Source organism: Opisthocomus hoazin, chromosome 17 (assembly GCF_030867145.1).
Source record: "Opisthocomus hoazin isolate bOpiHoa1 chromosome 17, bOpiHoa1.hap1, whole genome shotgun sequence".
NCBI lineage: Eukaryota > Metazoa > Chordata > Aves > Opisthocomiformes > Opisthocomidae > Opisthocomus > Opisthocomus hoazin.
Genome location: NC_134430.1, coordinates 15,430,781 through 15,456,934, shown reverse-complemented (window position 1 = coordinate 15,456,934; position 26,154 = coordinate 15,430,781).

Here is a 26,154-nt window from a genome sequence, read left to right as displayed (position 1 = left end):
CCACCATTCCCAGCATGCGTTTGAAGTTTCAAGTGGCAAGATAAGCAAGCAGCCCCATTCTCTGTGCCTCTATGCGAACAGTGCCATGGGCAGATGAGGCTGAGCAACAGCTTTCCAGGCTAGCCCCTTCTGGTTGCCAGCTATCTGCAGACGTTCGCATTTCAAGAGCAGGGCTGCGAAAGGAGCCTGGCAGGTACACCATCTTTTCCAGGCTACGTTTGAAGTTTGAGGTGGCAAGACAAGCAAGCAGCCCCATTCTCTGTGCCTCTGTGCGAGCACTGCCATTGGCAGATGAGGCTGAGCAACAGCTTTCCAGGCTAGCCCCTTCTGGCTGCCAGCTATCTGCAGAAGTCCGCATTTCAAGAGCAGGGCTGCGAAAGGAGCCTGGCTGGGACACCAACTTTCCCAGGCTACGTTTGAAGTTTGAGGTGGCAAGACAAGCAAGCAGCCCCATTCTCTGTGCCTCTGTGCGAGCACTGCCATTGGCAGATGAGGCTGAGCAACAGCTTTCCAGGATAGCCCCTTCTGGCTGCCAGCTATCTGCAGACGTTCGCACTTTCGGAGCAGGGCTGTGATAGGAGCCTGGCAGGGACACCACCATTCCCAGCATGCGTTTGAAGTTTCAAGTGGCAAGATAAGCAAGCAGCCCCATTCTCTGTGCCTCTATGCGAACAGTGCCATGGGCAGATGAGGCTGAGCAACAGCTTTCCAGGATAGCCCCTTCTGGCTGCCAGCTATCTGCAGACGTTCGCATTTCAAGAGCAGGGCTGCGAAAGGAGCCTAGCAGGTACACCATCTTTCCCAGGCTACGTTTGAAGTTTGAGGTGGCAAGACAAGCAAGCAGCCCCATTCTCTGTGCCTCTGTGCAAGCACTGCCATGGGCAGATGAGGCTGAGCAACAGCTTTCCAGGATAGCCCCTTCTGGCTGCCAGCTATCTGCAGACGTTCGCTCTTTCGGAGCAGGGCTGTGATAGGAGCCTGGCAGGGACACCACCATTCCCAGCATGCGTTTGAAGTTTCAAGTGGCAAGATAAGCAAGCAGCCCCATTCTCTGTGCCTCTATGCGAACAGTGCCATGGGCAGATGAGGCTGAGCAACAGCTTTCCAGGATAGCCCCTTCTGGCTGCCAGCTATCTGCAGACGTTCGCATTTCAAGAGCAGGGCTGCGAAAGGAGCCTAGCAGGTAAACCGTCTTTCCCAAGCTAGGTTTGAAGTTTGAGGTGGCAAGACAAGCAAGGAGCCCCATTCTCTGTGCCTCTGTGCGAGCACTGCCATGGGCAGATGAGGCTGAGACAACAGCTTTCCAGGATAGCCACTTCTGGCTGCCAGCTATCTGCAGACGTTCGCACTTTCGGAGCAAGGCTGTGATAGGAGCCTGGCAGGGACACCACCATTCCCAGCATGCGTTTTAAGTTTCAGGTGGCAAGATAAGCAAGCAGCCCCATTCTCTGTGCCTCTGTGCGAGCACTGCCATGGGCAGATGAGGCTGAGCAACAGCTTTACAGGATAGCACCTTCTGGCTGCCAGCTATCTGCAGACGTTCGCATTTCAAGAGCAGGACTGCGAAAGGAGCCTGGCTGGGACACCAACTTTCCCAGGCTACGTTTGAAGTTTGAGGTGGCAAGACAAGCAAGCAGCCCCATTCTCTGTGCCTCTGTGCGAGCACTGCCATGGGCAGATGAGGCTGAGCAACAGCTTTCCAGGATAGTCCCTTCTGGCTGCCAGCTATCTGCAGACGTTCGCATTTCAAGAGCAGGGCTGTGATAGGAGCCTGGCAGGGACACCACCATTCCAGGCATGCGTTTGAAGTTTCAAGTGGCAAGATAAGCAAGCAGCCCCATTCTCTGTGCCTCTATGCGAACAGTGCCATGGGCAGATGAGGCTGAGCAACAGCTTTCCAGGCTAGCCCCTTCTGGCTGCCAGCTATCTGCAGACGTTCGCATTTCAAGAGCAGGGCTGCGAAAGGAGCCTAGCAGGTACACCAACTTTCCCAGGCTACGTTTGAAGTTTGAGGTGGCAAGACAAGCAAGCAGCCCCATTCTCTGTGCCTCTATGCGAACAGTGCCATGGGCAGATGAGGCTGAGCAACAGCTTTCCAGGCTAGCCCCTTCTGGCTGCCAGCTATATGCAGACGTTCGCATTTCAAGAGCAGGGCTGCGAAAGGAGCCTGGCTGGGACACCAACTTTCCCAGGCTACGTTTGAAGTTTGAGGTGGCAAGATAAGCAAGCAGCCCCATTCTCTGTGCCTCTGTGCGAGCACTGCCATGGGCAGATGAGGCTGAGCAACAGCTTTCCAGGGTAGCCACTTCTGGCTGCCAGCTATCTGCAGACGTTCGCACTTTCGGAGCAGGGCTGTGATAGGAGCCTGGCAGGGACACCACCATTCCCAGCATGCGTTTGAAGTTTCAAGTGGCAAGATAAGCAAGCAGCCCCATTCTCTGTGCCTCTATGCGAACAGTGCCATGGGCAGATGAGGCTGAGCAACAGCTTTCCAGGATAGCCCCTTCTGGCTGCCAGCTATCTGCAGACGTTCGCATTTCAAGAGCAGGGCTGCGAAAGGAGCCTAGCAGGTACACCGTCTTTCCCAAGCTAGGTTTGAAGTTTGAGGTGGCAAGACAAGCAGGGAGCCCCATTCTCTGTGCCTCTGTGCGAGCACTGCCATGGGCAGATGAGGCTGAGACAACAGCTTTCCAGGATAGCCACTTCTGGCTGCCAGCTATCTGCAGACGTTCGCACTTTCGGAGCAAGGCTGTGATAGGAGCCTGGCAGGGACACCACCATTCCCAGCATGCGTTTGAAGTTTCAAGTGGCAAGATAAGCAAGCAGCCCCATTCTCTGTGCCTCTGTGCGAGCACTGCCATGGGCAGATGAGGCTCAGCAACAGCTTTCCAGGATAGCCCGTTCTGGCTGCCAGCTATCTGCAGACGTTCGCACTTTCGGAGCAAGGCTGTGATAGGAGCCTGGCAGGGACACCACCATTCCCAGCATGCGTTTGAAGTTTCAAGTGGCAAGATAAGCAAGCAGCCCCATTCTCTGTGCCTCTATGCGAACAGTGCCATGGGCAGATGAGGCTGAGCAACAGCTTTCCAGGCTAGCCCCTTCTGGTTGCCAGCTATCTGCAGACGTTCGCATTTCAAGAGCAGGGCTGCGAAAGGAGCCTGGCAGGTACACCATCTTTTCCAGGCTACGTTTGAAGTTTGAGGTGGCAAGACAAGCAAGCAGCCCCATTCTCTGTGCCTCTGTGCGAGCACTGCCATTGGCAGATGAGGCTGAGCAACAGCTTTCCAGGCTAGCCCCTTCTGGCTGCCAGCTATCTGCAGAAGTCCGCATTTCAAGAGCAGGGCTGCGAAAGGAGCCTGGCTGGGACACCAACTTTCCCAGGCTACGTTTGAAGTTTGAGGTGGCAAGACAAGCAAGCAGCCCCATTCTCTGTGCCTCTGTGCGAGCACTGCCATTGGCAGATGAGGCTGAGCAACAGCTTTCCAGGATAGCCCCTTCTGGCTGCCAGCTATCTGCAGACGTTCGCACTTTCGGAGCAGGGCTGTGATAGGAGCCTGGCAGGGACACCACCATTCCCAGCATGCGTTTGAAGTTTCAAGTGGCAAGATAAGCAAGCAGCCCCATTCTCTGTGCCTCTATGCGAACAGTGCCATGGGCAGATGAGGCTGAGCAACAGCTTTCCAGGATAGCCCCTTCTGGCTGCCAGCTATCTGCAGACGTTCGCATTTCAAGAGCAGGGCTGCGAAAGGAGCCTAGCAGGTACACCATCTTTCCCAGGCTACGTTTGAAGTTTGAGGTGGCAAGACAAGCAAGCAGCCCCATTCTCTGTGCCTCTGTGCAAGCACTGCCATGGGCAGATGAGGCTGAGCAACAGCTTTCCAGGATAGCCCCTTCTGGCTGCCAGCTATCTGCAGACGTTCGCTCTTTCGGAGCAGGGCTGTGATAGGAGCCTGGCAGGGACACCACCATTCCCAGCATGCGTTTGAAGTTTCAAGTGGCAAGATAAGCAAGCAGCCCCATTCTCTGTGCCTCTATGCGAACAGTGCCATGGGCAGATGAGGCTGAGCAACAGCTTTCCAGGATAGCCCCTTCTGGCTGCCAGCTATCTGCAGACGTTCGCATTTCAAGAGCAGGGCTGCGAAAGGAGCCTAGCAGGTAAACCGTCTTTCCCAAGCTAGGTTTGAAGTTTGAGGTGGCAAGACAAGCAAGGAGCCCCATTCTCTGTGCCTCTGTGCGAGCACTGCCATGGGCAGATGAGGCTGAGACAACAGCTTTCCAGGATAGCCACTTCTGGCTGCCAGCTATCTGCAGACGTTCGCACTTTCGGAGCAAGGCTGTGATAGGAGCCTGGCAGGGACACCACCATTCCCAGCATGCGTTTTAAGTTTCAGGTGGCAAGATAAGCAAGCAGCCCCATTCTCTGTGCCTCTGTGCGAGCACTGCCATGGGCAGATGAGGCTGAGCAACAGCTTTACAGGATAGCACCTTCTGGCTGCCAGCTATCTGCAGACGTTCGCATTTCAAGAGCAGGACTGCGAAAGGAGCCTGGCTGGGACACCAACTTTCCCAGGCTACGTTTGAAGTTTGAGGTGGCAAGACAAGCAAGCAGCCCCATTCTCTGTGCCTCTGTGCGAGCACTGCCATGGGCAGATGAGGCTGAGCAACAGCTTTCCAGGATAGTCCCTTCTGGCTGCCAGCTATCTGCAGACGTTCGCATTTCAAGAGCAGGGCTGTGATAGGAGCCTGGCAGGGACACCACCATTCCAGGCATGCGTTTGAAGTTTCAAGTGGCAAGATAAGCAAGCAGCCCCATTCTCTGTGCCTCTATGCGAACAGTGCCATGGGCAGATGAGGCTGAGCAACAGCTTTCCAGGCTAGCCCCTTCTGGCTGCCAGCTATCTGCAGACGTTCGCATTTCAAGAGCAGGGCTGCGAAAGGAGCCTAGCAGGTACACCAACTTTCCCAGGCTACGTTTGAAGTTTGAGGTGGCAAGACAAGCAAGCAGCCCCATTCTCTGTGCCTCTATGCGAACAGTGCCATGGGCAGATGAGGCTGAGCAACAGCTTTCCAGGCTAGCCCCTTCTGGCTGCCAGCTATATGCAGACGTTCGCACTTCAAGAGCAGGGCTGCGAAAGGAGCCTGGCTGGGACACCAACTTTCCCAGGCTACGTTTGAAGTTTGAGGTGGCAAGATAAGCAAGCAGCCCCATTCTCTGTGCCTCTGTGCGAGCACTGCCATGGGCAGATGAGGCTGAGCAACAGCTTTCCAGGGTAGCCACTTCTGGCTGCCAGCTATCTGCAGACGTTCGCACTTTCGGAGCAGGGCTGTGATAGGAGCCTGGCAGGGACACCACCATTCCCAGCATGCGTTTGAAGTTTGAGGTGGCAAGACAAGCAAGCAGCCCCATTCTCTGTGCCTCTGTGCGAGCACTGCCATGGGCAGATGAGGCTGAGCAACATCTTTCCAGGCTAGCACCTTCTGGCTGCCAGCTATCTGCAGACGTTCACACTTTCGGAGCAGGGCTGCGAAAGGAGCCTGGCTGGGACACCAACTTTCCCAGGCTACGTTTGAAGTTTCAAGTGGCAAGACAAGCAAGCAGCCCCATTCTCTGTGCCTCTGTGCGAGCACTGCTATTGGCAGGTGAGGCTGAGCAACAGCTTTCCAGGCTAGCCCCTTCTGGCTGCCAGCTATCTGCAGAAGTCCGCATTTCAAGAGCAGGGCTGCGAAAGGAGCCTGGCTGGGACACCAACTTTCCCAGGCTACGTTTGAAGTTTGAGGTGGCAAGACAAGCAAGCAGCCCCATTCTCTGTGCCTCTGTGCGAGCACTGCCATTGGCAGATGAGGCTGAGCAACAGCTTTCCAGGATAGCCCCTTCTGGCTGCCAGCTATCTGCAGACGTTCGCACTTTCGGAGCAGGGCTGTGATAGGAGCCTGGCAGGGACACCACCATTCCCAGCATGCGTTTGAAGTTTCAAGTGGCAAGATAAGCAAGCAGCCCCATTCTCTGTGCCTCTATGCGAACAGTGCCATGGGCAGATGAGGCTGAGCAACAGCTTTCCAGGATAGCCCCTTCTGGCTGCCAGCTATCTGCAGACGTTCGCATTTCAAGAGCAGGGCTGCGAAAGGAGCCTAGCAGGTACACCGTCTTTCCCAAGCTAGGTTTGAAGTTTGAGGTGGCAAGACAAGCAGGGAGCCCCATTCTCTGTGCCTCTGTGCGAGCACTGCCATGGGCAGATGAGGCTGAGACAACAGCTTTCCAGGATAGCCACTTCTGGCTGCCAGCTATCTGCAGACGTTCGCACTTTCGGAGCAAGGCTGTGATAGGAGCCTGGCAGGGACACCACCATTCCCAGCATGCGTTTGAAGTTTCAAGTGGCAAGATAAGCAAGCAGCCCCATTCTCTGTGCCTCTATGCGAACAGTGCCATGGGCAGATGAGGCTGAGCAACAGCTTTCCAGGCTAGCCCCTTCTGGTTGCCAGCTATCTGCAGACGTTCGCATTTCAAGAGCAGGGCTGCGAAAGGAGCCTGGCAGGTACACCATCTTTTCCAGGCTACGTTTGAAGTTTGAGGTGGCAAGACAAGCAAGCAGCCCCATTCTCTGTGCCTCTGTGCGAGCACTGCCATTGGCAGATGAGGCTGAGCAACAGCTTTCCAGGCTAGCCCCTTCTGGCTGCCAGCTATCTGCAGAAGTCCGCATTTCAAGAGCAGGGCTGCGAAAGGAGCCTGGCTGGGACACCAACTTTCCCAGGCTACGTTTGAAGTTTGAGGTGGCAAGACAAGCAAGCAGCCCCATTCTCTGTGCCTCTGTGCGAGCACTGCCATGGGCAGGTAAGGCTGAGCAACAGCTTTCCAGGATAGCCCCTTCTGCCTGCCAGCTATCTGCAGACGTTCGCACTTTCGGAGCAGGGCTGTGATAGGAGCCTGGCAGGGACACCACCATTCCCAGCATGCGTTTGAAGTTTCAAGTGGCAAGATAAGCAAGCAGCCCCATTCTCTGTGCCTCTATGCGAACAGTGCCATGGGCAGATGAGGCTGAGCAACAGCTTTCCAGGATAGCCCCTTCTGGCTGCCAGCTATCTGCAGACGTTCGCATTTCAAGAGCAGGGCTGCGAAAGGAGCCTAGCAGGTACACCATCTTTCCCAGGCTACGTTTGAAGTTTGAGGTGGCAAGACAAGCAAGCAGCCCCATTCTCTGTGCCTCTGTGCAAGCACTGCCATGGGCAGATGAGGCTGAGCAACAGCTTTCCAGGCTAGCCCCTTCTGGCTGCCAGCTATATGCAGACGTTCGCATTTCAAGAGCAGGGCTGCGAAAGGAGCCTGGCTGGGACACCAACTTTCCCAGGCTACGTTTGAAGTTTGAGGTGGCAAGATAAGCAAGCAGCCCCATTCTCTGTGCCTCTGTGCGAGCACTGCCATGGGCAGATGAGGCTGAGCAACAGCTTTCCAGGGTAGCCACTTCTGGCTGCCAGCTATCTGCAGACGTTCGCACTTTCGGAGCAGGGCTGTGATAGGAGCCTGGCAGGGACACCACCATTCCCAGCATGCGTTTGAAGTTTCAAGTGGCAAGATAAGCAAGCAGCCCCATTCTCTGTGCCTCTATGCGAACAGTGCCATGGGCAGATGAGGCTGAGCAACAGCTTTCCAGGATAGCCCCTTCTGGCTGCCAGCTATCTGCAGACGTTCGCATTTCAAGAGCAGGGCTGCGAAAGGAGCCTAGCAGGTACACCGTCTTTCCCAAGCTAGGTTTGAAGTTTGAGGTGGCAAGACAAGCAGGGAGCCCCATTCTCTGTGCCTCTGTGCGAGCACTGCCATGGGCAGATGAGGCTGAGACAACAGCTTTCCAGGATAGCCACTTCTGGCTGCCAGCTATCTGCAGACGTTCGCACTTTCGGAGCAAGGCTGTGATAGGAGCCTGGCAGGGACACCACCATTCCCAGCATGCGTTTTAAGTTTCAGGTGGCAAGATAAGCAAGCAGCCCCATTCTCTGTGCCTCTGTGCGAGCACTGCCATGGGCAGATGAGGCTCAGCAACAGCTTTCCAGGATAGCCCGTTCTGGCTGCCAGCTATCTGCAGACGTTCGCACTTTCGGAGCAAGGCTGTGATAGGAGCCTGGCAGGGACACCACCATTCCCAGCATGCGTTTGAAGTTTCAAGTGGCAAGATAAGCAAGCAGCCCCATTCTCTGTGCCTCTATGCGAACAGTGCCATGGGCAGATGAGGCTGAGCAACAGCTTTCCAGGCTAGCCCCTTCTGGTTGCCAGCTATCTGCAGACGTTCGCATTTCAAGAGCAGGGCTGCGAAAGGAGCCTGGCAGGTACACCATCTTTTCCAGGCTACGTTTGAAGTTTGAGGTGGCAAGACAAGCAAGCAGCCCCATTCTCTGTGCCTCTGTGCGAGCACTGCCATTGGCAGATGAGGCTGAGCAACAGCTTTCCAGGCTAGCCCCTTCTGGCTGCCAGCTATCTGCAGAAGTCCGCATTTCAAGAGCAGGGCTGCGAAAGGAGCCTGGCTGGGACACCAACTTTCCCAGGCTACGTTTGAAGTTTGAGGTGGCAAGACAAGCAAGCAGCCCCATTCTCTGTGCCTCTGTGCGAGCACTGCCATTGGCAGATGAGGCTGAGCAACAGCTTTCCAGGATAGCCCCTTCTGGCTGCCAGCTATCTGCAGACGTTCGCACTTTCGGAGCAGGGCTGTGATAGGAGCCTGGCAGGGACACCACCATTCCCAGCATGCGTTTGAAGTTTCAAGTGGCAAGATAAGCAAGCAGCCCCATTCTCTGTGCCTCTATGCGAACAGTGCCATGGGCAGATGAGGCTGAGCAACAGCTTTCCAGGATAGCCCCTTCTGGCTGCCAGCTATCTGCAGACGTTCGCATTTCAAGAGCAGGGCTGCGAAAGGAGCCTAGCAGGTACACCATCTTTCCCAGGCTACGTTTGAAGTTTGAGGTGGCAAGACAAGCAAGCAGCCCCATTCTCTGTGCCTCTGTGCAAGCACTGCCATGGGCAGATGAGGCTGAGCAACAGCTTTCCAGGATAGCCCCTTCTGGCTGCCAGCTATCTGCAGACGTTCGCTCTTTCGGAGCAGGGCTGTGATAGGAGCCTGGCAGGGACACCACCATTCCCAGCATGCGTTTGAAGTTTCAAGTGGCAAGATAAGCAAGCAGCCCCATTCTCTGTGCCTCTATGCGAACAGTGCCATGGGCAGATGAGGCTGAGCAACAGCTTTCCAGGATAGCCCCTTCTGGCTGCCAGCTATCTGCAGACGTTCGCATTTCAAGAGCAGGGCTGCGAAAGGAGCCTAGCAGGTAAACCGTCTTTCCCAAGCTAGGTTTGAAGTTTGAGGTGGCAAGACAAGCAAGGAGCCCCATTCTCTGTGCCTCTGTGCGAGCACTGCCATGGGCAGATGAGGCTGAGACAACAGCTTTCCAGGATAGCCACTTCTGGCTGCCAGCTATCTGCAGACGTTCGCACTTTCGGAGCAAGGCTGTGATAGGAGCCTGGCAGGGACACCACCATTCCCAGCATGCGTTTTAAGTTTCAGGTGGCAAGATAAGCAAGCAGCCCCATTCTCTGTGCCTCTGTGCGAGCACTGCCATGGGCAGATGAGGCTGAGCAACAGCTTTACAGGATAGCACCTTCTGGCTGCCAGCTATCTGCAGACGTTCGCATTTCAAGAGCAGGACTGCGAAAGGAGCCTGGCTGGGACACCAACTTTCCCAGGCTACGTTTGAAGTTTGAGGTGGCAAGACAAGCAAGCAGCCCCATTCTCTGTGCCTCTGTGCGAGCACTGCCATGGGCAGATGAGGCTGAGCAACAGCTTTCCAGGATAGTCCCTTCTGGCTGCCAGCTATCTGCAGACGTTCGCATTTCAAGAGCAGGGCTGTGATAGGAGCCTGGCAGGGACACCACCATTCCAGGCATGCGTTTGAAGTTTCAAGTGGCAAGATAAGCAAGCAGCCCCATTCTCTGTGCCTCTATGCGAACAGTGCCATGGGCAGATGAGGCTGAGCAACAGCTTTCCAGGCTAGCCCCTTCTGGCTGCCAGCTATCTGCAGACGTTCGCATTTCAAGAGCAGGGCTGCGAAAGGAGCCTAGCAGGTACACCAACTTTCCCAGGCTACGTTTGAAGTTTGAGGTGGCAAGACAAGCAAGCAGCCCCATTCTCTGTGCCTCTATGCGAACAGTGCCATGGGCAGATGAGGCTGAGCAACAGCTTTCCAGGCTAGCCCCTTCTGGCTGCCAGCTATATGCAGACGTTCGCACTTCAAGAGCAGGGCTGCGAAAGGAGCCTGGCTGGGACACCAACTTTCCCAGGCTACGTTTGAAGTTTGAGGTGGCAAGATAAGCAAGCAGCCCCATTCTCTGTGCCTCTGTGCGAGCACTGCCATGGGCAGATGAGGCTGAGCAACAGCTTTCCAGGGTAGCCACTTCTGGCTGCCAGCTATCTGCAGACGTTCGCACTTTCGGAGCAGGGCTGTGATAGGAGCCTGGCAGGGACACCACCATTCCCAGCATGCGTTTGAAGTTTGAGGTGGCAAGACAAGCAAGCAGCCCCATTCTCTGTGCCTCTGTGCGAGCACTGCCATGGGCAGATGAGGCTGAGCAACATCTTTCCAGGCTAGCACCTTCTGGCTGCCAGCTATCTGCAGACGTTCACACTTTCGGAGCAGGGCTGCGAAAGGAGCCTGGCTGGGACACCAACTTTCCCAGGCTACGTTTGAAGTTTCAAGTGGCAAGACAAGCAAGCAGCCCCATTCTCTGTGCCTCTGTGCGAGCACTGCTATTGGCAGGTGAGGCTGAGCAACAGCTTTCCAGGCTAGCCCCTTCTGGCTGCCAGCTATCTGCAGAAGTCCGCATTTCAAGAGCAGGGCTGCGAAAGGAGCCTGGCTGGGACACCAACTTTCCCAGGCTACGTTTGAAGTTTGAGGTGGCAAGACAAGCAAGCAGCCCCATTCTCTGTGCCTCTGTGCGAGCACTGCCATTGGCAGATGAGGCTGAGCAACAGCTTTCCAGGATAGCCCCTTCTGGCTGCCAGCTATCTGCAGACGTTCGCACTTTCGGAGCAGGGCTGTGATAGGAGCCTGGCAGGGACACCACCATTCCCAGCATGCGTTTGAAGTTTCAAGTGGCAAGATAAGCAAGCAGCCCCATTCTCTGTGCCTCTATGCGAACAGTGCCATGGGCAGATGAGGCTGAGCAACAGCTTTCCAGGATAGCCCCTTCTGGCTGCCAGCTATCTGCAGACGTTCGCATTTCAAGAGCAGGGCTGCGAAAGGAGCCTAGCAGGTACACCGTCTTTCCCAAGCTAGGTTTGAAGTTTGAGGTGGCAAGACAAGCAGGGAGCCCCATTCTCTGTGCCTCTGTGCGAGCACTGCCATGGGCAGATGAGGCTGAGACAACAGCTTTCCAGGATAGCCACTTCTGGCTGCCAGCTATCTGCAGACGTTCGCACTTTCGGAGCAAGGCTGTGATAGGAGCCTGGCAGGGACACCACCATTCCCAGCATGCGTTTGAAGTTTCAAGTGGCAAGATAAGCAAGCAGCCCCATTCTCTGTGCCTCTATGCGAACAGTGCCATGGGCAGATGAGGCTGAGCAACAGCTTTCCAGGCTAGCCCCTTCTGGTTGCCAGCTATCTGCAGACGTTCGCATTTCAAGAGCAGGGCTGCGAAAGGAGCCTGGCAGGTACACCATCTTTTCCAGGCTACGTTTGAAGTTTGAGGTGGCAAGACAAGCAAGCAGCCCCATTCTCTGTGCCTCTGTGCGAGCACTGCCATTGGCAGATGAGGCTGAGCAACAGCTTTCCAGGCTAGCCCCTTCTGGCTGCCAGCTATCTGCAGAAGTCCGCATTTCAAGAGCAGGGCTGCGAAAGGAGCCTGGCTGGGACACCAACTTTCCCAGGCTACGTTTGAAGTTTGAGGTGGCAAGACAAGCAAGCAGCCCCATTCTCTGTGCCTCTGTGCGAGCACTGCCATGGGCAGGTAAGGCTGAGCAACAGCTTTCCAGGATAGCCCCTTCTGCCTGCCAGCTATCTGCAGACGTTCGCACTTTCGGAGCAGGGCTGTGATAGGAGCCTGGCAGGGACACCACCATTCCCAGCATGCGTTTGAAGTTTCAAGTGGCAAGATAAGCAAGCAGCCCCATTCTCTGTGCCTCTATGCGAACAGTGCCATGGGCAGATGAGGCTGAGCAACAGCTTTCCAGGATAGCCCCTTCTGGCTGCCAGCTATCTGCAGACGTTCGCATTTCAAGAGCAGGGCTGCGAAAGGAGCCTAGCAGGTACACCATCTTTCCCAGGCTACGTTTGAAGTTTGAGGTGGCAAGACAAGCAAGCAGCCCCATTCTCTGTGCCTCTGTGCAAGCACTGCCATGGGCAGATGAGGCTGAGCAACAGCTTTCCAGGATAGCCCCTTCTGGCTGCCAGCTATCTGCAGACGTTCGCTCTTTCGGAGCAGGGCTGTGATAGGAGCCTGGCAGGGACACCACCATTCCCAGCATGCGTTTGAAGTTTCAAGTGGCAAGATAAGCAAGCAGCCCCATTCTCTGTGCCTCTATGCGAACAGTGCCATGGGCAGATGAGGCTGAGCAACAGCTTTCCAGGATAGCCCCTTCTGGCTGCCAGCTATCTGCAGACGTTCGCATTTCAAGAGCAGGGCTGCGAAAGGAGCCTAGCAGGTAAACCGTCTTTCCCAAGCTAGGTTTGAAGTTTGAGGTGGCAAGACAAGCAAGGAGCCCCATTCTCTGTGCCTCTGTGCGAGCACTGCCATGGGCAGATGAGGCTGAGACAACAGCTTTCCAGGATAGCCACTTCTGGCTGCCAGCTATCTGCAGACGTTCGCACTTTCGGAGCAAGGCTGTGATAGGAGCCTGGCAGGGACACCACCATTCCCAGCATGCGTTTTAAGTTTCAGGTGGCAAGATAAGCAAGCAGCCCCATTCTCTGTGCCTCTGTGCGAGCACTGCCATGGGCAGATGAGGCTGAGCAACAGCTTTACAGGATAGCACCTTCTGGCTGCCAGCTATCTGCAGACGTTCGCATTTCAAGAGCAGGACTGCGAAAGGAGCCTGGCTGGGACACCAACTTTCCCAGGCTACGTTTGAAGTTTGAGGTGGCAAGACAAGCAAGCAGCCCCATTCTCTGTGCCTCTGTGCGAGCACTGCCATGGGCAGATGAGGCTGAGCAACAGCTTTCCAGGATAGTCCCTTCTGGCTGCCAGCTATCTGCAGACGTTCGCATTTCAAGAGCAGGGCTGTGATAGGAGCCTGGCAGGGACACCACCATTCCAGGCATGCGTTTGAAGTTTCAAGTGGCAAGATAAGCAAGCAGCCCCATTCTCTGTGCCTCTATGCGAACAGTGCCATGGGCAGATGAGGCTGAGCAACAGCTTTCCAGGCTAGCCCCTTCTGGCTGCCAGCTATCTGCAGACGTTCGCATTTCAAGAGCAGGGCTGCGAAAGGAGCCTGGCTGGGACACCAACTTTCCCAGGCTAGATTTGAAGTTTGAGGTGGCAAGACAAGCAAGCAGCCCCATTCTCTGTGCCTCTATGCGAACAGTGCCATGGGCAGATGAGGCTGAGCAACAGCTTTCCAGGCTAGCCCCTTCTGGCTGCCAGCTATATGCAGACGTTCGCACTTCAAGAGCAGGGCTGCGAAAGGAGCCTGGCTGGGACACCAACTTTCCCAGGCTACGTTTGAAGTTTGAGGTGGCAAGATAAGCAAGCAGCCCCATTCTCTGTGCCTCTGTGCGAGCACTGCCATGGGCAGATGAGGCTGAGCAACAGCTTTCCAGGGTAGCCACTTCTGGCTGCCAGCTATCTGCAGACGTTCGCACTTTCGGAGCAGGGCTGTGATAGGAGCCTGGCAGGGACACCACCATTCCCAGCATGCGTTTGAAGTTTCAAGTGGCAAGATAAGCAAGCAGCCCCATTCTCTGTGCCTCTATGCGAACAGTGCCATGGGCAGATGAGGCTGAGCAACAGCTTTCCAGGATAGCCCCTTCTGGCTGCCAGCTATCTGCAGACGTTCGCATTTCAAGAGCAGGGCTGCGAAAGGAGCCTAGCAGGTACACCATCTTTCCCAGGCTACGTTTGAAGTTTGAGGTGGCAAGACAAGCAAGCAGCCCCATTCTCTGTGCCTCTGTGCAAGCACTGCCATGGGCAGATGAGGCTGAGCAACAGCTTTCCAGGATAGCCCCTTCTGGCTGCCAGCTATCTGCAGACGTTCGCTCTTTCGGAGCAGGGCTGTGATAGGAGCCTGGCAGGGACACCACCATTCCCAGCATGCGTTTGAAGTTTCAAGTGGCAAGATAAGCAAGCAGCCCCATTCTCTGTGCCTCTATGCGAACAGTGCCATGGGCAGATGAGGCTGAGCAACAGCTTTCCAGGATAGCCCCTTCTGGCTGCCAGCTATCTGCAGACGTTCGCATTTCAAGAGCAGGGCTGCGAAAGGAGCCTAGCAGGTAAACCGTCTTTCCCAAGCTAGGTTTGAAGTTTGAGGTGGCAAGACAAGCAAGGAGCCCCATTCTCTGTGCCTCTGTGCGAGCACTGCCATGGGCAGATGAGGCTGAGACAACAGCTTTCCAGGATAGCCACTTCTGGCTGCCAGCTATCTGCAGACGTTCGCACTTTCGGAGCAAGGCTGTGATAGGAGCCTGGCAGGGACACCACCATTCCCAGCATGCGTTTTAAGTTTCAGGTGGCAAGATAAGCAAGCAGCCCCATTCTCTGTGCCTCTGTGCGAGCACTGCCATGGGCAGATGAGGCTGAGCAACAGCTTTACAGGATAGCACCTTCTGGCTGCCAGCTATCTGCAGACGTTCGCATTTCAAGAGCAGGACTGCGAAAGGAGCCTGGCTGGGACACCAACTTTCCCAGGCTACGTTTGAAGTTTGAGGTGGCAAGACAAGCAAGCAGCCCCATTCTCTGTGCCTCTGTGCGAGCACTGCCATGGGCAGATGAGGCTGAGCAACAGCTTTCCAGGATAGTCCCTTCTGGCTGCCAGCTATCTGCAGACGTTCGCATTTCAAGAGCAGGGCTGTGATAGGAGCCTGGCAGGGACACCACCATTCCAGGCATGCGTTTGAAGTTTCAAGTGGCAAGATAAGCAAGCAGCCCCATTCTCTGTGCCTCTATGCGAACAGTGCCATGGGCAGATGAGGCTGAGCAACAGCTTTCCAGGCTAGCCCCTTCTGGCTGCCAGCTATCTGCAGACGTTCGCATTTCAAGAGCAGGGCTGCGAAAGGAGCCTAGCAGGTACACCAACTTTCCCAGGCTACGTTTGAAGTTTGAGGTGGCAAGACAAGCAAGCAGCCCCATTCTCTGTGCCTCTATGCGAACAGTGCCATGGGCAGATGAGGCTGAGCAACAGCTTTCCAGGCTAGCCCCTTCTGGCTGCCAGCTATATGCAGACGTTCGCACTTCAAGAGCAGGGCTGCGAAAGGAGCCTGGCTGGGACACCAACTTTCCCAGGCTACGTTTGAAGTTTGAGGTGGCAAGATAAGCAAGCAGCCCCATTCTCTGTGCCTCTGTGCGAGCACTGCCATGGGCAGATGAGGCTGAGCAACAGCTTTCCAGGGTAGCCACTTCTGGCTGCCAGCTATCTGCAGACGTTCGCACTTTCGGAGCAGGGCTGTGATAGGAGCCTGGCAGGGACACCACCATTCCCAGCATGCGTTTGAAGTTTGAGGTGGCAAGACAAGCAAGCAGCCCCATTCTCTGTGCCTCTGTGCGAGCACTGCCATGGGCAGATGAGGCTGAGCAACATCTTTCCAGGCTAGCACCTTCTGGCTGCCAGCTATCTGCAGACGTTCACACTTTCGGAGCAGGGCTGCGAAAGGAGCCTGGCTGGGACACCAACTTTCCCAGGCTACGTTTGAAGTTTCAAGTGGCAAGACAAGCAAGCAGCCCCATTCTCTGTGCCTCTGTGCGAGCACTGCTATTGGCAGGTGAGGCTGAGCAACAGCTTTCCAGGCTAGCCCCTTCTGGCTGCCAGCTATCTGCAGAAGTCCGCATTTCAAGAGCAGGGCTGCGAAAGGAGCCTGGCTGGGACACCAACTTTCCCAGGCTACGTTTGAAGTTTGAGGTGGCAAGACAAGCAAGCAGCCCCATTCTCTGTGCCTCTGTGCGAGCACTGCCATTGGCAGATGAGGCTGAGCAACAGCTTTCCAGGATAGCCCCTTCTGGCTGCCAGCTATCTGCAGACGTTCGCACTTTCGGAGCAGGGCTGTGATAGGAGCCTGGCAGGGACACCACCATTCCCAGCATGCGTTTGAAGTTTCAAGTGGCAAGATAAGCAAGCAGCCCCATTCTCTGTGCCTCTATGCGAACAGTGCCATGGGCAGATGAGGCTGAGCAACAGCTTTCCAGGATAGCCCCTTCTGGCTGCCAGCTATCTGCAGACGTTCGCATTTCAAGAGCAGGGCTGCGAAAGGAGCCTAGCAGGTACACCGTCTTTCCCAAGCTAGGTTTGAAGTTTGAGGTGGCAAGACAAGCAGGGAGCCCCATTCTCTGTGCCTCTGTGCGAGCACTGCCATGGGCAGATGAGGCTGAGACAACAGCTTTCCAGGATAGCCACTTCTGGCTGCCAGCTATCTGCAGACGTTCGCACTTTCGGAGCAAGGCTGTGATAGGAGCCTGGCAGGGACACCACCATTCCCAGCATGCGTTTGAAGTTTCAAGTGGCAAGATAAGCAAGCAGCCCCATTCTCTGTGCCTCTATGCGAACAGTGCCATGGGCAGATGAGGCTGAGCAACAGCTTTCCAGGCTAGCCCCTTCTGGTTGCCAGCTATCTGCAGACGTTCGCATTTCAAGAGCAGGGCTGCGAAAGGAGCCTGGCAGGTACACCATCTTTTCCAGGCTACGTTTGAAGTTTGAGGTGGCAAGACAAGCAAGCAGCCCCATTCTCTGTGCCTCTGTGCGAGCACTGCCATTGGCAGATGAGGCTGAGCAACAGCTTTCCAGGCTAGCCCCTTCTGGCTGCCAGCTATCTGCAGAAGTCCGCATTTCAAGAGCAGGGCTGCGAAAGGAGCCTGGCTGGGACACCAACTTTCCCAGGCTACGTTTGAAGTTTGAGGTGGCAAGACAAGCAAGCAGCCCCATTCTCTGTGCCTCTGTGCGAGCACTGCCATTGGCAGATGAGGCTGAGCAACAGCTTTCCAGGATAGCCCCTTCTGCCTGCCAGCTATCTGCAGACGTTCGCACTTTCGGAGCAGGGCTGTGATAGGAGCCTGGCAGGGACACCACCATTCCCAGCATGCGTTTGAAGTTTCAAGTGGCAAGATAAGCAAGCAGCCCCATTCTCTGTGCCTCTATGCGAACAGTGCCATGGGCAGATGAGGCTGAGCAACAGCTTTCCAGGATAGCCCCTTCTGGCTGCCAGCTATCTGCAGACGTTCGCATTTCAAGAGCAGGACTGCGAAAGGAGCCTGGCTGGGACACCAACTTTCCCAGGCTACGTTTGAAGTTTGAGGTGGCAAGACAAGCAAGCAGCCCCATTCTCTGTGCCTCTGTGCGAGCACTGCCATGGGCAGATGAGGCTGAGCAACAGCTTTCCAGGATAGTCCCTTCTGGCTGCCAGCTATCTGCAGACGTTCGCATTTCAAGAGCAGGGCTGTGATAGGAGCCTGGCAGGGACACCACCATTCCAGGCATGCGTTTGAAGTTTCAAGTGGCAAGATAAGCAAGCAGCCCCATTCTCTGTGCCTCTATGCGAACAGTGCCATGGGCAGATGAGGCTGAGCAACAGCTTTCCAGGCTAGCCCCTTCTGGCTGCCAGCTATCTGCAGACGTTCGCATTTCAAGAGCAGGGCTGCGAAAGGAGCCTAGCAGGTACACCAACTTTCCCAGGCTACGTTTGAAGTTTGAGGTGGCAAGACAAGCAAGCAGCCCCATTCTCTGTGCCTCTATGCGAACAGTGCCATGGGCAGATGAGGCTGAGCAACAGCTTTCCAGGCTAGCCCCTTCTGGCTGCCAGCTATATGCAGACGTTCGCACTTCAAGAGCAGGGCTGCGAAAGGAGCCTGGCTGGGACACCAACTTTCCCAGGCTACGTTTGAAGTTTGAGGTGGCAAGATAAGCAAGCAGCCCCATTCTCTGTGCCTCTGTGCGAGCACTGCCATGGGCAGATGAGGCTGAGCAACAGCTTTCCAGGGTAGCCACTTCTGGCTGCCAGCTATCTGCAGACGTTCGCACTTTCGGAGCAGGGCTGTGATAGGAGCCTGGCAGGGACACCACCATTCCCAGCATGCGTTTGAAGTTTGAGGTGGCAAGACAAGCAAGCAGCCCCATTCTCTGTGCCTCTGTGCGAGCACTGCCATGGGCAGATGAGGCTGAGCAACATCTTTCCAGGCTAGCACCTTCTGGCTGCCAGCTATCTGCAGACGTTCACACTTTCGGAGCAGGGCTGCGAAAGGAGCCTGGCTGGGACACCAACTTTCCCAGGCTACGTTTGAAGTTTCAAGTGGCAAGACAAGCAAGCAGCCCCATTCTCTGTGCCTCTGTGCGAGCACTGCTATTGGCAGGTGAGGCTGAGCAACAGCTTTCCAGGCTAGCCCCTTCTGGCTGCCAGCTATCTGCAGAAGTCCGCATTTCAAGAGCAGGGCTGCGAAAGGAGCCTGGCTGGGACACCAACTTTCCCAGGCTACGTTTGAAGTTTGAGGTGGCAAGACAAGCAAGCAGCCCCATTCTCTGTGCCTCTGTGCGAGCACTGCCATTGGCAGATGAGGCTGAGCAACAGCTTTCCAGGATAGCCCCTTCTGGCTGCCAGCTATCTGCAGACGTTCGCACTTTCGGAGCAGGGCTGTGATAGGAGCCTGGCAGGGACACCACCATTCCCAGCATGCGTTTGAAGTTTCAAGTGGCAAGATAAGCAAGCAGCCCCATTCTCTGTGCCTCTATGCGAACAGTGCCATGGGCAGATGAGGCTGAGCAACAGCTTTCCAGGATAGCCCCTTCTGGCTGCCAGCTATCTGCAGACGTTCGCATTTCAAGAGCAGGGCTGCGAAAGGAGCCTAGCAGGTACACCGTCTTTCCCAAGCTAGGTTTGAAGTTTGAGGTGGCAAGACAAGCAGGGAGCCCCATTCTCTGTGCCTCTGTGCGAGCACTGCCATGGGCAGATGAGGCTGAGACAACAGCTTTCCAGGATAGCCACTTCTGGCTGCCAGCTATCTGCAGACGTTCGCACTTTCGGAGCAAGGCTGTGATAGGAGCCTGGCAGGGACACCACCATTCCCAGCATGCGTTTGAAGTTTCAAGTGGCAAGATAAGCAAGCAGCCCCATTCTCTGTGCCTCTATGCGAACAGTGCCATGGGCAGATGAGGCTGAGCAACAGCTTTCCAGGCTAGCCCCTTCTGGTTGCCAGCTATCTGCAGACGTTCGCATTTCAAGAGCAGGGCTGCGAAAGGAGCCTGGCAGGTACACCATCTTTTCCAGGCTACGTTTGAAGTTTGAGGTGGCAAGACAAGCAAGCAGCCCCATTCTCTGTGCCTCTGTGCGAGCACTGCCATTGGCAGATGAGGCTGAGCAACAGCTTTCCAGGCTAGCCCCTTCTGGCTGCCAGCTATCTGCAGAAGTCCGCATTTCAAGAGCAGGGCTGCGAAAGGAGCCTGGCTGGGACACCAACTTTCCCAGGCTACGTTTGAAGTTTGAGGTGGCAAGACAAGCAAGCAGCCCCATTCTCTGTGCCTCTGTGCGAGCACTGCCATTGGCAGATGAGGCTGAGCAACAGCTTTCCAGGATAGCCCCTTCTGCCTGCCAGCTATCTGCAGACGTTCGCACTTTCGGAGCAGGGCTGTGATAGGAGCCTGGCAGGGACACCACCATTCCCAGCATGCGTTTGAAGTTTCAAGTGGCAAGATAAGCAAGCAGCCCCATTCTCTGTGCCTCTATGCGAACAGTGCCATGGGCAGATGAGGCTGAGCAACAGCTTTCCAGGATAGCCCCTTCTGGCTGCCAGCTATCTGCAGACGTTCGCATTTCAAGAGCAGGGCTGCGAAAGGAGCCTAGCAGGTACACCATCTTTCCCAGGCTACGTTTGAAGTTTGAGGTGGCAAGACAAGCAAGCAGCCCCATTCTCTGTGCCTCTGTGCAAGCACTGCCATGGGCAGATGAGGCTGAGCAACAGCTTTCCAGGATAGCCCCTTCTGGCTGCCAGCTATCTGCAGACGTTCGCTCTTTCGGAGCAGGGCTGTGATAGGAGCCTGGCAGGGACACCACCATTCCCAGCATGCGTTTGAAGTTTCAAGTGGCAAGATAAGCAAGCAGCCCCATTCTCTGTGCCTCTATGCGAACAGTGCCATGGGCAGATGAGGCTGAGCAACAGCTTTCCAGGATAGCCCCTTCTGGCTGCCAGCTATCTGCAGACGTTCGCATTTCAAGAGCAGGGCTGCGAAAGGAGCCTAGCAGGTAAACCGTCTTTCCCAAGCTAGGTTTGAAGTTTGAGGTGGCAAGACAAGCAAGGAGCCCCATTCTCTGTGCCTCTGTGCGAGCACTGCCATGGGCAGATGAGGCTGAGTCAACAGCTTTCCAGGATAGCCACTTCTGGCTGCCAGCTATCTGCAGACGTTCGCACTTTCGGAGCAAGGCTGTGATAGGAGCCTGGCAGGGACACCACCATTCCCAGCATGCGTTTTAAGTTTCAGGTGGCAAGATAAGCAAGCAGCCCCATTCTCTGTGCCTCTGTGCGAGCACTGCCATGGGCAGATGAGGCTGAGCAACAGCTTTACAGGATAGCACCTTCTGGCTGCCAGCTATCTGCAGACGTTCGCATTTCAAGAGCAGGACTGCGAAAGGAGCCTGGCTGGGACACCAACTTTCCCAGGCTACGTTTGAAGTTTGAGGTGGCAAGACAAGCAAGCAGCCCCATTCTCTGTGCCTCTGTGCGAGCACTGCCATGGGCAGATGAGGCTGAGCAACAGCTTTCCAGGATAGTCCCTTCTGGCTGCCAGCTATCTGCAGACGTTCGCATTTCAAGAGCAGGGCTGTGATAGGAGCCTGGCAGGGACACCACCATTCCAGGCATGCGTTTGAAGTTTCAAGTGGCAAGATAAGCAAGCAGCCCCATTCTCTGTGCCTCTATGCGAACAGTGCCATGGGCAGATGAGGCTGAGCAACAGCTTTCCAGGCTAGCCCCTTCTGGCTGCCAGCTATCTGCAGACGTTCGCATTTCAAGAGCAGGGCTGCGAAAGGAGCCTAGCAGGTACACCAACTTTCCCAGGCTACGTTTGAAGTTTGAGGTGGCAAGACAAGCAAGCAGCCCCATTCTCTGTGCCTCTATGCGAACAGTGCCATGGGCAGATGAGGCTGAGCAACAGCTTTCCAGGCTAGCCCCTTCTGGCTGCCAGCTATATGCAGACGTTCGCACTTCAAGAGCAGGGCTGCGAAAGGAGCCTGGCTGGGACACCAACTTTCCCAGGCTACGTTTGAAGTTTGAGGTGGCAAGATAAGCAAGCAGCCCCATTCTCTGTGCCTCTGTGCGAGCACTGCCATGGGCAGATGAGGCTGAGCAACAGCTTTCCAGGGTAGCCACTTCTGGCTGCCAGCTATCTGCAGACGTTCGCACTTTCGGAGCAGGGCTGTGATAGGAGCCTGGCAGGGACACCACCATTCCCAGCATGCGTTTGAAGTTTGAGGTGGCAAGACAAGCAAGCAGCCCCATTCTCTGTGCCTCTGTGCGAGCACTGCCATGGGCAGATGAGGCTGAGCAACATCTTTCCAGGCTAGCACCTTCTGGCTGCCAGCTATCTGCAGACGTTCACACTTTCGGAGCAGGGCTGCGAAAGGAGCCTGGCTGGGACACCAACTTTCCCAGGCTACGTTTGAAGTTTCAAGTGGCAAGATAAGCAAGCAGCCCCATTCTCTGTGCCTCTGTGCGAACAGTGCCATGGGCAGATGAGGCTGAGAAACAGCTTTCCAGGCTAGCCCCTTCTGGCTGCCAGCTATCTGCAGACGTTCGCATTTCAAGAGCAGGGCTGCGAAAGGAGCCTGGCTGGGACACCATCTTTCCCAGGCTACGTTTGAAGTGTGAGGTGGCAAGACAAGCAAGCAGCCCCATTCTCTGTGCCTCTGTGCGAGCACTGCCATGGGCAGATGAGGCTGAGCAACATCTTTCCAGGCTAGCACCTTCTGGCTGCCAGCTATATGCAGACGTTCACACTTTCGGAGCAGGGCTGTGATAGGAGCCTGGCTGGGACACCAACTTTCCCAGGCTACGTTTGAAGTTTCAAGTGGCAAGATAAGCAAGCAGCCCCATTCTCTGTGCCTCTGTGCGAACAGTGCCATGGGCAGATGAGGCTGAGCAACAGCTTTCCAGGATAGCCCCTTCTGGCTGCCAGCTATCTGCAGACGTTCGCATTTCAAGAGCAGGGCTGCGAAAGGAGCCTAGCAGGTACACCATCTTTCCCAGGCTACGTTTGAAGTTTGAGGTGGCAAGACAAGCAAGGAGCCCCATTCTCTGTGCCTCTGTGCGAGCACTGCCATGGGCAGATGAGGCTGAGCAACAGCTTTCCAGGCTAGCCCCTTCTGGCTGCCAGCTATCTGCAGACGTTCGCACTTTCGGAGCAGGGCTGTGATAGGAGCCTGGCTGGGACACCAACTTTCCCAGGCTACGTTTGAAGTTTGAGGTGGCAAGACAAGCAAGCAGCCCCATTCTCTGTGCCTCTGTGCGAGCAGTGCCATGGGCAGATGAGGCTGAGCAACAGCTTTCCAGGCTAGCCCCTTCTGGCTGCCAGCTATCTGTAGACGTTCGCACTTTCGGAGCAGGTCTGTGATAGGAGCCTGGCAGGGACACAACCATTCCCAGCATGCGTTTGAAGTTTCAAGTGGCAAGATAAGCAAGCAGCCCCATTCTCTGTGCCTCTATGCGAACAGTGCCATGGGCAGATGAGGCTGAGCAACAGCTTTCCAGGCTAGCCCCTTCTGGCTGCCAGCTATCTGCAGACGTTCGCACTTCAAGAGCACGGCTGCGAAAAAAGCCTGGCTGGGACACCAACTTTCCCAGGCTAGGTTTGAAGTTTGAGGTGGCAAGACAAGCAAGCAGCCCCATTCTCTGTGCCTCTGTGCGAGCACTGCCATGGGCAGATGAGTCTGAGCAACAGCTTTCCAGGATAGCCACTTCTGGCTGCCAGCTATCTGCAGACGTTCGCACTTTCGGAGCAGGGCTGTGATAGGAGCCTGGCAGGGACACCACCATTCCCAGCATGCGTTTGAAGTTTCAAGTGGCAAGATAAGCAAGCAGCCCCATTCTCTGTGCCTCTATGCGAACAGTGCCATGGGCAGATGATGCTGAGCAACAGCTTTCCAGGCTAGCCCCTTCTGGCTGCCAGCTATCTGCAGAAGTCCGCATTTCAAGAGCAGGGCTGCGAAAGGAGCCTAGCAAGTACACCATCTTTCCCAGCATGCGTTTGAAGTTTGAGGTGGCAAGACAAGCAAGCAGCCCCATTCTCTGTGCCTCTGTGCGAGCAGTGCCATGGGCAGATGAGGCTGAGAAAGAGCTTTCCAGGCTAGCCCCTTCTGGCTGCCAGCTATCTGTAGACGTTCGCACTTTCGGAGCAGGGCTGCGAAAGGAGCCTGGCTGGGACACCAATTTTCCCAGGCTACGTTTGAAGTTTGAGGTGGCAAGACAAGCAAGCAGCCCCATTCTCTGTGCCTCTGTGCGAGCACTGCCATGGGCAGATGAGGCTGAGCAACAGCTTTCCAGGATAGCCCCTTCTGGCTGCCAGCTATCTGCAGACGTTCGCATTTCAAGAGCAGGGCTGTGATAGGAGCCTGGCAGGGACACCACCATTCCAGGCATGCGTTTGAAGTTTCAAGTGGCAAGATAAGCAAGCAGCCCCATTCTCTGTGCCTCTATGCGAACAGTGCCATGGGCAGATGAGGCTGAGCAACAGCTTTCCAGGCTAGCCCCTTCTGGCTGCCAGCTATCTGCAGACGTTCGCACTTTCGGAGCAGGGCTGCGAAAGGAGCCTGGCTGGGACACCAACTTTCCCAGGCTACGTTTGAAGTTTCAAGTGGCAAGATAAGCAAGCAGCCCCATTCTCTGTGCCTCTATGCGAACAGTGCCATGGGCAGATGAGGCTGAGCAACAGCTTTCCAGGCTAGCCCCTTCTGACTGCCATCTATCTGCAGAAGTCCGCATTTCAAGAGCAGGGCTGCGAAAGGAACCTAGCAGGTACACCATCTTTCCCAGCATGCGTTTGAAGTTTGAGGTGGCAAGACAAGCAAGCAGCCCCATTCTCTGTGCCTCTGTGCGAGCACTGCCATGGGCAGATGAGACTGAGCAACAGCTTTCCAGGATAGCCCCTTCTGCCTGCCAGCTATCTGCAGACGTTCGCACTTTCGGAGCAGGGCTGTGATAGGAGCCTGGCAGGGACACCACCATTCCCAGCATGCGTTTGAAGTTTCAAGTGGCAAGATAAGCAAGCAGCCCCATTCTCTGTGCCTCTATGCGAACAGTGCCATGGGCAGATGAGGCTGAGCAACAGCTTTCCAGGCTAGCCCCTTCTGGCTGCCAGCTATCTGCAGAAGTCCGCATTTCAAGAGCAGGGCTGCGAAAGGAGCCTAGCAAGTACACCATGTTTCCCAGCATGCGTTTGAAGTTTGAGGTGGCAAGACAAGCAAGCAGCCCCATTCTCTGTGCCTCTGTGCGAGCACTGCCATGTGCAGATGAGGCTGAGCAACATCTTTCAAGGCTAGCACCTTCTGGCTGCCAGCTATCTGCAGACGTTCACACTTTCGGAGCAGGGCTGCGAAAGGAGCCTGGCTGGGACACCAACTTTCCCAGGCTACATTTGAAATTTGAGGTGGCAAGACAAGCAAGCAGCCCCATTCTCTGTGCCTCTATGCGAACAGTGCCATGGGCAGATGAGGCTGAGCAACAGCTTTCCAGGCTAGCCCCTTCTGGCTGCCAGCTATCTGCAGACGTTCGCATTTCAAGAGCAGGGCTGCGAAAGGAGCCTAGCAGGTACACCATCTTTCCCAGGCTACGTTTGAAGTTTGAGGTGGCAAGACAAGCAAGCAGCCCCATTCTCTGTGCCTCTGTGCGAGCACTGCCATGGGCAGATGAGGCTCAGCAACAGCTTTCCAGGATAGCCCGTTCTGGCTGCCAGCTATCTGCAGACGTTCGCATTTCAAGAGCAGGGCTGCGAAAGGAGCCTGGCTGGGACACCAACTTTCCCAGGCTACGTTTGAAGTTTGAGGTGGCAAGACAAGCAAGCAGCCCCATTCTCTGTGCCTCTGTGCGAGCACTGCCATTGGCAGATGAGGCTGAGCAACAGCTTTCCAGGATAGCCCCTTCTGGCTGCCAGCTATCTGCAGACGTTCGCACTTTCGGAGCAGGGCTGTGATAGGAGCCTGGCAGGGACACCACCATTCCCAGCATGCGTTTGAAGTTTCAAGTGGCAAGATAAGCAAGCAGCCCCATTCTCTGTGCCTCTATGCGAACAGTGCCATGGGCAGATGAGGCTGAGCAACAGCTTTCCAGGCTAGCCCCTTCTGGCTGCCAGCTATCTGCAGACGTTCGCATTTCAAGAGCAGGGCTGCGAAAGGAGCCTAGCAGGTACACCATCTTTCCCAGGCTACGTTTGAAGTTTGAGGTGGCAAGACAAGCAAGCAGCCCCATTCTCTGTGCCTCTGTGCGAGCACTGCCATGGGCAGATGAGGCTGAGCAACAGCTTTCCAGGATAGCCACTTCTGCCTGCCAGCTATCTGCAGACGTTCGCTCTTTCGGAGCAGGTCTGTGATAGGAGCCTGGCAGGGACACCACCATTCCCAGCATGCGTTTGAAGTTTCAAGTGGCAAGATAAGCAAGCAGCCCCATTCTCTGTGCCTCTATGCGAACAGTGCCATGGGCAGATGAGGCTGAGCAACAGCTTTCCAGGATAGCCCCTTCTGGCTGCCAGCTATCTGCAGACGTTCGCATTTCAAGAGCAGGGCTGCGAAAGGAGCCTAGCAGGTACACCGTCTTTCCCAGGCTAGGTTTGAAGTTTGAGGTGGCAAGACAAGCAAGGAGCCCCATTCTCTGTGCCTCTGTGCGAGCACTGCCATGGGCAGATGAGGCTGAGACAACAGCTTTCCAGGATAGCCACTTCTGGCTGCCAGCTATCTGCAGACGTTCACACTTTCGGAGCAAGGCTGTGATAGGAGCCTGGCAGGGACACCACC